Here is a 13,079-nt window from a genome sequence, read left to right as displayed (position 1 = left end):
GTTCCAGGGAGCTTTGCCATAAAACAGACAAAGCAGAAAAAACTCTCTTGGATTTATGATAATCTCTGTATGAAATGCTGAATGGTAAATTCCCTTGAGAACTTCTCTGACAGAAGAAATACACAACAAAATAAACAAAACTAGGAGATGAGTCCAAAATGCTCACTGAAGAGACATCTAGTCCACATTTTTTTCTCCCCCGCTCCAGCAAAATTTCTGTCATGAACCACAAGAGAGGCACAAAGATGTCTTCTTCGGACCTAAAGACCATCTCTTGGGGAACAAAAGATCACCAGTTTCACTAAGGTCCTGGGCATTTAAGGCTCTTTTAGAAGAAACATTTCAAATTACTACCTCAACTGCTACCCTTGTGACAGTGCTCCACACTATAGTGGCCCTTTATATAACAAAAAATATACTTCAACAGGTACGTGAAGGTGATAAAAGTTCTTCATAAGACCCACTTGCAGAAGTCTGAGAGGTTTGAATCTTACTCTCTAATTATTCCTCCATGGTTTAGTGTCCCAAGCACCACAGTTCTTGCATTTAACCAAAGAAATGTAAAAGATAAATGTAAAATTGACTAACCTGTTTCAGTGTTCAAACACTACAGGAGACAAAACAAGCAGAAAATGTGAGATTTGGGGTTTTTTAACAGATACATTTTGAAAACATTTTCCATGCTTCATGGGGAATCAGTAAATTAGACATAGAATATTCCCCCTTTCTTTAAACAAACAAGTCCCAATTCCGTCTCATCACATCTGTTCAAGCAGTATTCTAAACTAGGAGTCTCCACTCACAGCCCTTAATAATAGAGTACTTAAAACTGTCACAGGACCCCGTTTGAACATTCAGCCAAACACCCCTGCTTCAGTGCCTTCGCTGACAAGTGCAGAACCCAGGTTTTCATGAAAAGGAGAATTTTCCACAATAAAGTCCAGGTACTTTTGCATGAGTTTCACAACAATTACCATCACTAAAAAGAATGTTTGGATGACCTGGGCAATGAATAGCTCAAGGTTTTTTCTCAGGAACAGAATTTGCCACATCTCAGTCTTTAAAGGCTGTGTCATTTCACCTGTTTACTTCCAAGGCAACTACATTCCCTTCTTATCAAAAAGCTGTTGATGCTAAGCTCTGTCTTCTCTCTTGCCCTGTAACTCCTGCTGCATCAAATACCCAGACAAGCAAGTGGGAATGAATAAATTCAATTGTGTAACTGAAAGCAGTAAAATGTCAATATTTTATCACAAAAACTTTAAAGATCTCCTTTCCACTTCACATCATCTTCATTTTCTTGCTGGCTGAAAATTAGCAACTACATAATAGCTTCAGCTGTGCAGTGCAAGGGAATGGTACCTCCCTCTGATCTAGAACAAGACTAGATCACAGTGTTGTGACCACAGAACAAGACTAGTTCTATATCCTGGGACTCAGAACTCCAAATCTACCCAGTTTCATAGGAACACAAAGTTCTTTTATGACCACAAGTGATCAGAAGCTCAGATCTATTATTCATTGAGATGATGACATGTCTGGCAGAACAACAGCTCTTGGCAGGACAGCAAAATATTTATGCAGTGTAACAACTCAAAGGAAATGATTTGCCAAATTGACTGCAACAATAGTCTTCAACCTTTTCTCAATTTGTGGACTGCTAAAAATACTCAGTGGGAATGCAGAACTCTGTACAGCTGAGCTCTCTACTGACAAGGGGATTATTGTTTCTAAAATACCTTTTATTAAGATGTCAGAAATAGTTCTTGGATGGAAGCTAAAAAAAAAAAAAATCACTGGACCACATTATCTGCTTAATATTTGGATGAAAAACTTCCTGAAATCTTTCTTACTGTAAACAAGAGCCAAGACTTAAAAGCTTAGAATCAAATTGTTACACGTTCCTGCAAAATAAAGATATTCTTCCTAGTGACATTAACAAGCGCTTACATGACAAATATGGAGACCAGCCACCAGGTTGAGAGATCAAATGACAGAACTCAAATGCAGAAGAGCCATCAGGCTCGGAAAGGCACAGAGTGGTCTGTTGCCAGAGTGCTCTGCAAACCCTGGGAGGGACCCTGAGTGCTGGATTCCATGCGGGTGTATTTCTAAGGAAAGCTGAAATTAGTGGTTGGTGACAGTGGTTTTTTTAAAGGCAGCATTTAGGGTCTTATCAACAGAAACAAAATATAGAGAAGTGGAAGAGAAGGAAAGGGAAGAACTCTGGGAACTGCAAATGAGATTCACATTACTTCCACTCTGGTAGCACTTACATCAGTGTTCAAACCACCATCTCTGCCCCAGCTCAATTAGACTACCTAGTAATTTGCCTGGTCTTCTATGGTAATCCACAGTGGGAGCCATGGCAATGCAGGGATGAGAGAGGCCAATGCACCCCAGCCTCACTGGTGGTTAAAGAAGGAGGAGCTGGAAGGTTGAGGAGATGATGGCGGGGACAGGATGACTGTCTCAAGCATCTCATGATGTGTTTCGTCAGAGGTACTGTTTCAGCTGATATATCAGCAAGTTGGCCTGGTGGTCTGGTCATTGCAAAATGTCTGTTTCCTGCAGGTGTCACAACAGAGGTGAGCTGAGGGAAATACTTTGCAGATAACGCTAGGAAATATTTTATGGGCAAAAGAAGCAGTGCAAAAGAGCTTGTGTCAAAAACTGTTGCTGAGGTTGACACTCATGTAGATGTGCAGGGGAAGAGACATTTAAAACAGTACAAGAATAAATAGGAACCTCCTGCCCACCCTGCATCCATCCTACCTGAAATGGCAAGACCTCAGGTCTTACTCTCAGTTGTGTGCCTTAAATTCCTTACTGCCTTTGAGGTGGCATCCCACTCTACCCTCAGCTACCCACTTTAACACCTTGCTACAGAACATCCTTTTGAAAATGAACAAAGGAAAACAGTTTCCACTCCCCTTGCAATGGGTCTGAGCCAATCGCTGAGGTGAGAGCAGTGAGCACAAAGTCCAAACCTTCAATCAAGAACACCTATTGACCTGCAAGCAAATATTGTAGCATTTTCTACATCAAAGAGGAGGGAAGATGTGCTTTCCAAACGCCAGGGCTAGTGAAACTTGATTATTTGAGGTCTGAGAAAAGATGGTGGTGCTTCTTGAAATAGGCTAAAAAATAGCATGGGAAAACACAGACAACAAGAAAGTAGCTTGAGAAAGATATTTCACTGATCTGATGGAAGAAAAAGCATTCTTAGAGCAGCCTACTGTTCTCAAAGGAGAGAAGGAATATGTTCAAATGTTTAAGGGATTAAGAAGTGGTAACTGGGTTGAAAATGGGGCAAACTTAAGGTAGAAAAGATAGCATGAATACAAGTGAAAGGATAAGAAGTGCTAATATTGGTGTGCGAGTTATACCAGGGGATGAGCGTAGAAAGTACTAAAAAGGAAAGCAAGGGCATGCTAAGGCAAAAAGTTACAAATTGCTGTAGCAGTCATTTGATGAAGCAACTAAGAGACTCCAGAAACAAGAAGGGGGTTTGTGCACAGAAATTCCCCCAGTCATATGAGCGAGTTGCCCAGGGGGTTACACCAAGCTGTTCGTGAGAAAGTTGCCTGAACTCTGTGAACAATGAAAGCAGCCCTTTTTCCATCCATCTCTCCCAGAGTATTTAAAGATTTGAATTTTCCCATATCATTTTTGGTTCTTGTCTCTCTTCCTATAAATAGAGAAGCAGCAGTGTATCCATCTCTTCTTCATCTTTTTTGGTGGTCTAGCATTGCACACAGGCTGGAATGTTTTTCTAGTAAATGATAAGCAATGGGAAACAAGTCAATGACAAAGGACAAGAGACCTTGAGCTCAGACAAGTAGGAGAGATGGGAGCCTTCTTTCCCAAGAGGCAGGTATCTTTTCTCTGGACCAAAGGGTTTTGTTTTGGAAACAAACGTATCTATTTCTGTCACTTCCTTCAGACATGTAGTCTTCATGGGGCTGATAGTAAGACTGACTACAGTGTCTGAGAATGACAATTTGGCCCCCAAAAGAAAGCATTTCTAACCTAAATATGAAACCCAAAGGAAACACACCCCTGCTGCTAAGCACACGTCTCAGTGGACTATCACTGTGATCTGTGCTCTGCTCCCAGAGTCTTTACTTTAATCCAAAGTCCAATAATCAAGTTAGCACTTTGTGAGGAGAGCTGAAGCCCCTGGGGCTTCTGTCAAGTGGCCGGTGGAGAGGCTGAGCTGGACATCAGCAGGTGGTCTGGCTGCCATGGGAAAAACAAGTATGGTGTGGGCAGATAGAGAGCTGAGCAAGGAGCTGCAGGAATGCCTTTAGCACTACCCTGACCCATGGGAGGTCAACCACACCACTGGATGTTCCCAAGAAAAACAAAAACATGAACAGAAGAGGAAGGGCAACCCATGGCAAAAGGAGAAAATGCCAAGGTCAGGCAGTTCATGCTTGGAAGTTGCTTCTAAGTCAATAAAACCTACTTCTATACTGAGATACTTCGGCACAACACAGAGGTAATGTAGCTAACTCCAGTTGTGTCCCTGATGTACCACTGCAGCACCAAACAAGACAAGTCAGCTGCACTAACACAGCAATGTCTGATAGATAGGGAAGGAGCTGGCAAGAGTGCTGGGGAGGTAAAGCTAATGAGTTCCAGAAGATCAGTCTTCCATCCTTGCTTAAAAATAGGAACTGTGGTCAGGCCTTTGAGACAGAGAGAGTCAAACCTCAGCATGTGAATCCATATTTTGAAACCACAAGAGATCAGAGGTAATTGATATTCAGAGGTCCTGGGACAACTTAAGAATCAACAACGTGCTGTAAAGTCTTGTTGAAGTTAGGCTTCTATCTCCTACCTAAAAGAACGGCACCCTGACCAGCCTCCTTCCTAGGCTTGACTGTTCAACACTTGACAGAAATGAGCAAGTTGCCAACAAGCAGCAGGGTCAGGCAGACTCGGTCGCAAGACCTGCAAGAGAGAACAGCTTTCAAAATAGGCAGTAGTGGGCAGGTTCCTGTGGAGCTGGTGGTGCCGTTGACTCTGGTATAGCCTAATCTACTAACAGGTAAATCCTCTCCACAAAACATTCTTTCCTCCCTGAAAAGACTTATTCAGCAACCAAAGCACCCTGATTTAGAGTAAGAGCTGAGGAGGAATGTGACCCTTGATGGGAGAAACATGGAGTACCAGGATGACAGCTGCCCAAGCCTCAGCACATGGGGCTCTCCAGTGAACTGTCCTGATTCCATGTATGAGATCACTGCTTAGCAGGCAGGGCACTGAGATTTTGTGGTTGGTGCACTCTTCAGATACACAGACTAGATAACCTTTAAAGGTCCCTTCCAACACAAACTATTCCATGATACTATGCTAATGGACTATCTCTCCAGACAGCTGAACCTGCAGGAAAGAGGAATTCTGTTTGACGGTTTTGTCAAACATCATCTCAAGTGTAAGGATTTGGCCTTCAATCTCTGATGAGGACAATGCAGAAGGGAACTCAAAAGCCTAAAAAGAAAGGCAAGAGAGACACTTTTGCTTTGGACCCCACTTCAACATGCTTCTAGACGTTACTCATACATAGAGTGAAAGCTTGTGCTAAGTTCTTCAGGCAAAGAGAGAGGACATTACAACTGGTCAGCCCTGGGACCCTTCTACCTTGTCAATCCCTCTATTCAGCTTTTCCTCGACTGTGGAGGGATTGTGTGGGCAAGTTTTGGTAACGGGGGGCTACAAGGGTGGCTTCTGTGAGAAGTTGCCAGAAGCTTCCCCTTTCTCTGAGGGGCGCAGTGCCAGTCAGCTCTGGACCTGCCGCTGACCAAGGCTGAGCCAATTACTGATGGAGGTAACACCTCTCTGAGTAAAGTGTTTGAGAAAGGGAAGAAGTTATTGTGCTGGTGTTAAAACTGCAGCAGAAGGGAGCAAGAACGTGAGAACAACATCTCTGCAGACACCAAGGTTGGTGGAGAAGGAAGGGGAGGAGGTGCCCAGGCAATGGAGCAGAGATTCCCCTGCAGCCCCTGGTGAGGCCCTGCCCCTGCAGCCATGGAGGCCATGGGGGAGCAGAGACCCACCTGCAGCCCGGGGAGGACCCCACACTGGAGTGAGTGGGTGCCTGAAGGAGGCTGTGACTGTGTGGGAAGCCTGAGCTGGAGCAAGTTCCTGGCAGGACCTGGGAACCTGTGGAGAGGCAGCCCACGCTAGACCAGGTTTGCTGTCAGGGCTTGTGATCCCGTGGGGGATCAGCACTGGAGTTCATTCCTCAAGGCTTGTTTCCCCCGTGGATGAGACTCACGCTGGGGCAGTTCGTAAAGAACTGTAGCCCACGGGATGGACCCATCTTGGAGAAGTTTGTGAGGAACTATCTCCCTGGGACCCCACACTGAAGCAGTGTGAGGAGGCCTCTCCCTGAGAGGAAGCAGTGGCAAAGTCCATCTGTAATGAACTCACCATCCCCCAGCCCCTGTGCTGCTGGAGAGATGAGGTAGAAACCCGGGAAGAAGGGAGGGGTGGGGGGAGGTGTTCTAAAGATTAAGGTTTTATTTCTCATTTTCCCTACTAAGCTTTGATTGTTAATGAATCAAATAAATTCTCCCCAAGTCGAGTCTGTTTTGCCCATGGCAGTAATTGCTGAGTGATGATATAATGACAGAATAGCTGGGGTTGCAAGGGACCTCTAGAGATCATCCAGCCCAACCCCCTGCAGAAGCAGGTTCACTTAGATCAGGTTGAATAGGAACCTGAATGTCCAGGCGGGTCTTGAAGACCTCCAAGGAAGGAGACTCCACAACCTCTCTGTGCAGCCTGTTCCACTGCTCCCTCACCCTCACAGTAAAATCATTTTTTCTTATATTTAAGTGGAACTTTTTATGTTCCAGCGTCATCCCACTACCCCTTGTCCTGTTGCTAGCTACTATAGAAGAGCAGGTTCACCTCAATCAGATCACACAGGAACGCATCCAGGCAGGTTTGGAAACCTCCAGAGAAGGAGACTCCACATCCTCTCTGGGTAGCCTGTGCTAGGGCTCCCTCACCTTTACAGTAAAGAAAATTCTCCTTGTGTTTAAGTGGAATTTTTTGTTTTCCAGCTCATGTCCATTACTCCTAATCCTTATCTCAACTTGCAAGCCTTCTGTTATATTTCTCTCTTCCTTGTCCAGTTTAGGAGGGAGGATGATAGAACAGCTTTGGTGGGTACATGGCGTCCAGCAAGGGCTAAACCACCACATCTATGAAATACAAGTCCTAACATCACTAGGTTAGCAAACCAAACAACTCAAATATCACTAACTGAGATTACTAAGGAAGAGGAACAGATCCTCTCTCTTACCCACATTAAGAGTAGCCAAAGTCTGGCACATACACTGAAACCAGGCAAAACAGAAAAACGCTAGAAAATCTTACCGAGGCAAGTAATTTTTATCAGATAGTGTAACCCAAATGAAGCATAGAGATGCCTTTTGGGTTTTTTTAGGTTTTACAACATTTCTCTTTTCAGCTTCTACCACCATTGGTTTTGGCTTGTTTTTTTTCCTACATTTTCAGGGAGGTGCAATCTCCACTTGAGGCTCTAAGAATATTCAAGACCTGACGAGCAATGTACCATTGCACACCTGTCTTTAACAGGATTGTACATAGAGCTCCTGATTATTTTCCTCCTTATTTTGGGGAATTAGAGCTGCACATTAATTTCTCCTTATAATTCCTCATTTGAGATAATCAGTACTGCTTGTCACAAGCCTATCATGTGGGGAAAAAAAAGCAGGCATGGAAAAGGTACGAACTCCACCTCCCAGTAACAACAGCACTCACTGCAAAGAGGTGACAGGATACAAAGGAAAATGGGTCTCTACTTGAGGGCTTGCAGGTCACTTTTGTTGATGGCAATAGCCAGGCTAAAAACTGTAGAGCTGCTCATGGTAAAGAACATATCTAAAGTGATAAAACCAGTTACATTGGATTAAGGGGAAAGGAGAGGAGACAGAAATTAAACAACTGAGAAAGATAAACAAAACCAGGAGCTCTTTCAGCTAGCCCCTTTTCTCCAAAAATAACGCAACCCCCAAGTAAACTGAGGTGGCAAAAGAGATTCTAGTCTGCCTGAGAGCCATAGCACAGTAGATCACCTAACACAAATGCTCACACATTTCCTTTAGGAGAATTAGAGAGTAAAAAAGATTTTAAGCAAGAGTATGTGTGCGTGTGAGTTGGCTTTCCAAATCCAGCTTCCCTTCTGATTCCCTCATAGCTTCTCATCAGCAGTTTTATATTTCTACTATGAAGGGCTCTAGTGCAATTATGCTCAGTTACTGAAAGCCTCTTTACTCTAATCCTCTTATTAGCCTCAGAAACTAACAGCATCAACTGATACTTGTGAGCTTAGCCCCCTCCATGGGAAATACTCCACAGTATTTATAGCAGAGAAACCTCAAGACGTACCCATCTATGCCAGCTCCCCTGTTCACCTTACCAGTACTAAATATCAAATCTTCTAACAGAGCCAAACCAAATTTTCAAGGCCAAAACTCATAGCTTTGGTGTTTTAAAGATGCCAGCTCCAAGCAGAAAACAGATGGTAAATCTGACCTTGGCATGAGACACATACTGCTTTGTCTTTTTTTAAAAAATATTTTAAACTATATTAAAAATGAAGTTATTTGTCATGAGGCTGGTGGGAAAGGAGTGTTGAAGAGGTGATGCTGTGCTGTTTGTTACTTTTGGCATGGATGTTGAAACCAGGCTTTAACATGCACAATTATGGGGTTAGAGTGAACTCTTCCTTGATGAATTTTCATCAACCATGAAGCCAAAGGGAAACTTATAAACAATTCTGATTAAAGCAACGAAACAGAGAGAAACAAAAGTTATAAGCATCTTGAAAGTCCCTTTGAGAGGTATTAGACCTATTGAACAACTGCAGTTTTCCCTTTAACTCAGAGAGCTGCAGGTTTTTAAGCCCAGCTGTTTAACCCCTGCAATGCACAGTGACCTTTTTATTTTCCACTGCTCTTGCAGTTTTCCAGCAGTTTGAGCTCATTTCGGCTAATTACCTCAACATGGAGCCACAAATGGAAAATGTTGCTGGGAAGTTGTTCCATTCACAGCCATTTAGTCTTACACTGCTTACGTCATGGTGTGCTACCTGTTTTCCCCGTCTCCTTAGGCAGCAAGGCTTCAGACCTCAAGGCCATTCTGCTCCCAGGGGTCACAGAGGCTCTGAGAAGAAGTCAGTGACTTTCCAGACAGAGGACTTCACCCCATCCCTGGCATCCACATGATCACCTTACCTGTGTTGACAGTCAAGTGAGGGACGTTGTGCCTGAAGGCACAGGAGACCACACTCCCTGACCCACCCGAGAATCTACACTCCTCAAGTCTCACTATGCAGGAACAGTGGTCACCTCAGGGCTGAGCTGTCACTGAGTTTCCATCATAAACCTAAATTGACCCTTCTTCCAAAATGCACTAATTTATAAAACATCCATCAACAGGGAAATTGGTAGGTCTGATTTGGTAAAGAAGGAGAAAAAGTCCTTTCCCATGCAGATCCCAAGTTAACTTGAAAGTGGCTTTCAAAAAAAAAAACCAGAGACTGCATGCTCAAATATCTAATTGTGGATTTGGACTCAACTTTGTAAAATATATCATTAAAACACAGAATTGGTGATGTTTTAAACTGGTATTTCTAAGTCTGTTTTTAACTAAGATGGAAAACAAAACACTGTGGCAAGGCTAGCTTACCACTGACTGCTCAATACCAAGATTCCACTAAGGTCCAGTTTTTAGTTAACTGTACACAGATACCCTTTCCAGAGTTGTAACTTTTTGGTAATCTCAAGTGTCAAAAGAATAGCCAGAAAATTATTTTTATTTTATTTTCTTGGAAGCTGATAGTTGTCCTTTCTCCTGCAGAAGCTCAATCAAGGCATAAACAAAAAAAAAGCCCTCCATTCCCACCAAAAAGCTCCCTCCTAACATTTAGTTGCCTTTACTTAGGAAGTAGAGGATTTCCCCCAACTACTTCTGCTTCTTCTTCCAGTTTTCTGACATCCACATGACCTCAGTCCTTTAGAACACAACTCTGCACAAGGGTTAACAGTGCTACACAAGGTGCAAAACTCCTGCCTTAGAAGCACCTGCTAGCAGAGACCTTAAAGGAGGTGAAAGGGAAAAACAGGGAGTCCAGAGCTATCACTTTCAGTTGGTCCTGCATATGTCAACAAATGGTCAGTTACCTCAGAGAGACCAGGGCAAAATCTTTAAGAGCTCTGAAGGGAACTTGTCTGAAGCCACCTCCAACTCTCCAGGAGCACCAGGCACAAGAATATCTCATTTAACGATGACAAAATGTGACAGCTTAATGCGTGCCACAAGGGCAGAGACAGGAGTCAATCAAGGGGGAAGGATTGCTTCCTTCAACACATCAAACGTTAGAGAGCTGGGAAACCTGGGGTCCAGACAGCACCCATCCGAGTACTTAACTTCATCCTCAGTATGAGAAAGGTCATTTCACTGCTCAGAGCACCTGCATTTAATTGGCAGCCACACAACCTGAAATGCCTTGGTTCTAACTGTAGACCACAAAGGCTACTCTGCAGCTTTCTTTACAGTTATGCACTGTACATAAATTAAGATTGTAAATTCCCAGTGAGACAAAAACTACAAAGAAACAGATGTTTCCTAGGCCTTACTAAGAGTCCTACTTCTTCTAGTGACAAGGGCATTTAACTCACTGCTTAGCACACTGGAACCAAACAGAACTCTTCAAACTTAGAGCTAGCATGTCTTTATATCAACACTTCACTTGTGCCAGTGAGGAGTATGGAGGTCTTGCCCGAAAAGCTGTATGTTTCTTGATAGCAATAAATCTGTGAAATACAGGTAATACTGGAAAAGACAAGAAACTGGAAAAGACAGAAAGCTGGCATCTGTGCAAATGAAAAACTCAGGCATGTTGATTGGGAAATACTGTCTTAATCTTCCTACATATCTATATATTTGAGGGGAAGGGGGAAGAGAAGTTCTTCATCTGGTTGATATTCTTGAAAGAGAAACTCTGTAACAGTCACTCATGGTTGCAAAGCAATTTTTATTTCCCGTGTTGCAGATGATCCCAGCTTAAATTCCTCTATATTTAGCAACTTCTATATTTGTCTCAGCAGCATCAGGTGGAAACTTTCTTCCCTGGGTTATTATAGCCCTTGAACATTTACAAACAGCCTTCAGATGCCCACTCGGCGTGGACCTGCAAGGTGAATCCAAGTAACACGTGGGCTGTGTCGAGGCTCAGCTGTAGGAGCAATGCTGCAGTCAGCATTACCAGTGCTGGAGGGACACTCAGGGGACATAAAGTACATAACCCTGTTTGGCAGTCTGTGCCTGGCACATATGTGGGGCTTCCCAGAGGACTTGCATGCTTTTACTAAGCTCACACCAGAACCCAAGCAGAGAAGTTAAACCTTTGCTGCGCCAGCATGTCACTTCAATCACCTACACAAATAATTTGTTAGTGAAACTTCAGTACTTAAAGACTTCCAGCCTCATTTATCAAGTCTCTAGCTCTTGATCACTTTTTGGTTTAGGTCAGGTTGGCTGTTGGACATTCACGTACAGAGCACCCAGGGGCCAATAAGCAGCACTGAGCCAAATTAGCACTGCTAGAGGATACCAGTATGTTTATTCCCACTAAAATCCCAATGTGGATGTAATACAATGTCTGAGTGGAAGCAGCAGGACATACCCTTTATCATCCCTATACCTACATGGTCACTCCAGTTCATGCCTTTCTGTGCTTCTTTAACTGCTTCCCTACAGATGGCACTGTACCACTATCCAAAATATCCCTTCAGGCAAACACAAGCTTAAAACAACCTAAGATTCACATCGGCCCACCAAAAAGGAGCTAAGAGACCAGCAAGGTTCCTTCTTTCTCACCCAGAAGGCTTTCTAAATAAGTACAGCAGCATCAGTGAGACAGCATAAGGCTCTGTAACATCCAGCCTTCTCCACTGCAGACCAGGATGGGATCTAATGGGAAAATGGGTTCTAGTACATACAAATCCTTGCACCACGTTTCCCTGAAGCATTTGGCCCCTGCCACAGTTGAAGATACAATGCTGGGTTGGACAGACCTCAGATGTGACCTTCTCTGGCAATTCCTATGGGAGACAACTGAGAAACCTCACAAGAAGCCAGTGTATGTCTAAAGATTTACAATCAGGACTACAATGTCAGTAATTGGATGAATGCAACAAAATCTGCAGATTCCTTTTCCTCAGTCATGTGTGGTATTTCTGTTACTTTCTCTGTGACTGTTTTACATCCAATAAAAACACACTGAATAGAAAATACAGTAGTAGAAGTAAGAAGAATAATTCATTGGTTTGGCACTTCCCAAGGCACGCGTGAAGAGGAAAAGAGCTTGGCTCAAGCAGGCTTATAATTATTAGGAGCAAATTCAATCTATGGCACACTTTACCAGCTGCTTCTTATTTCATTGCCTCTCAGCTGCACAGATTTATGTGATGAGCATTTCAAGATAGCATCCCATAACTAATGAAATCTTTTTGATTGTGATTTGCTATTCTGATTAGTCAAGCATGAAACTCTGTCCTTACATGCACATACACAATTTCTGCAACTTTCCAAACAAAATAATTATGGCAAGGGCTTTAAAATGTTGAGCTAGAGACCTTTAAAGAAGAGTGTATTTCAGAAAATACTAGAGAGACCCTTAGAGATATCTGTCTCTCGTTGAATATCAGAGCATCACAGGCCCTTAAATACTCCTGCTGCTAGCATTGCTCTATCTTGCACAAAAGGCAGCAGTTTCCTGAACAGTGCCTGTCTAGTCTGTGCAACAGGTTATTGCGAAAGAGAAATAAGAATGTTATCTACTGAAACTATACAAGAAAATTAGGATTAAAATCAGGTTAGTAAGTGGTAAGGATTATGTCTAAAAATTATGGTCAAGACTTCAGTTTTATTCACCAGAAAAGACCACCTCTACCATCATTGTGTCTGCAACATCAGCACTGCCTAAACTTCCTATCCTCTACTTGGAGTAAAAGGAAAATGCCCACTCGATC

General features: G+C 43.1%; 1 protein-coding gene across 3 annotated transcripts in view; it reads right to left on the bottom strand.

The window, feature by feature from the left end:
- CNNM2 (cyclin and CBS domain divalent metal cation transport mediator 2) overlaps positions 1-13,079 on the bottom strand; it is a 123,810-nt gene that overhangs the window by 41,301 nt on the left and 69,430 nt on the right. The gene's annotated exons all lie outside the window — the stretch shown is intronic.

Source organism: Colius striatus, chromosome 8, assembly GCF_028858725.1.
Source record: "Colius striatus isolate bColStr4 chromosome 8, bColStr4.1.hap1, whole genome shotgun sequence".
Lineage (NCBI taxonomy): Eukaryota > Metazoa > Chordata > Aves > Coliiformes > Coliidae > Colius > Colius striatus.
Note: the sequence above shows the minus strand (reverse complement) of the source record. Positions and strands in the feature narration are given on the sequence as shown.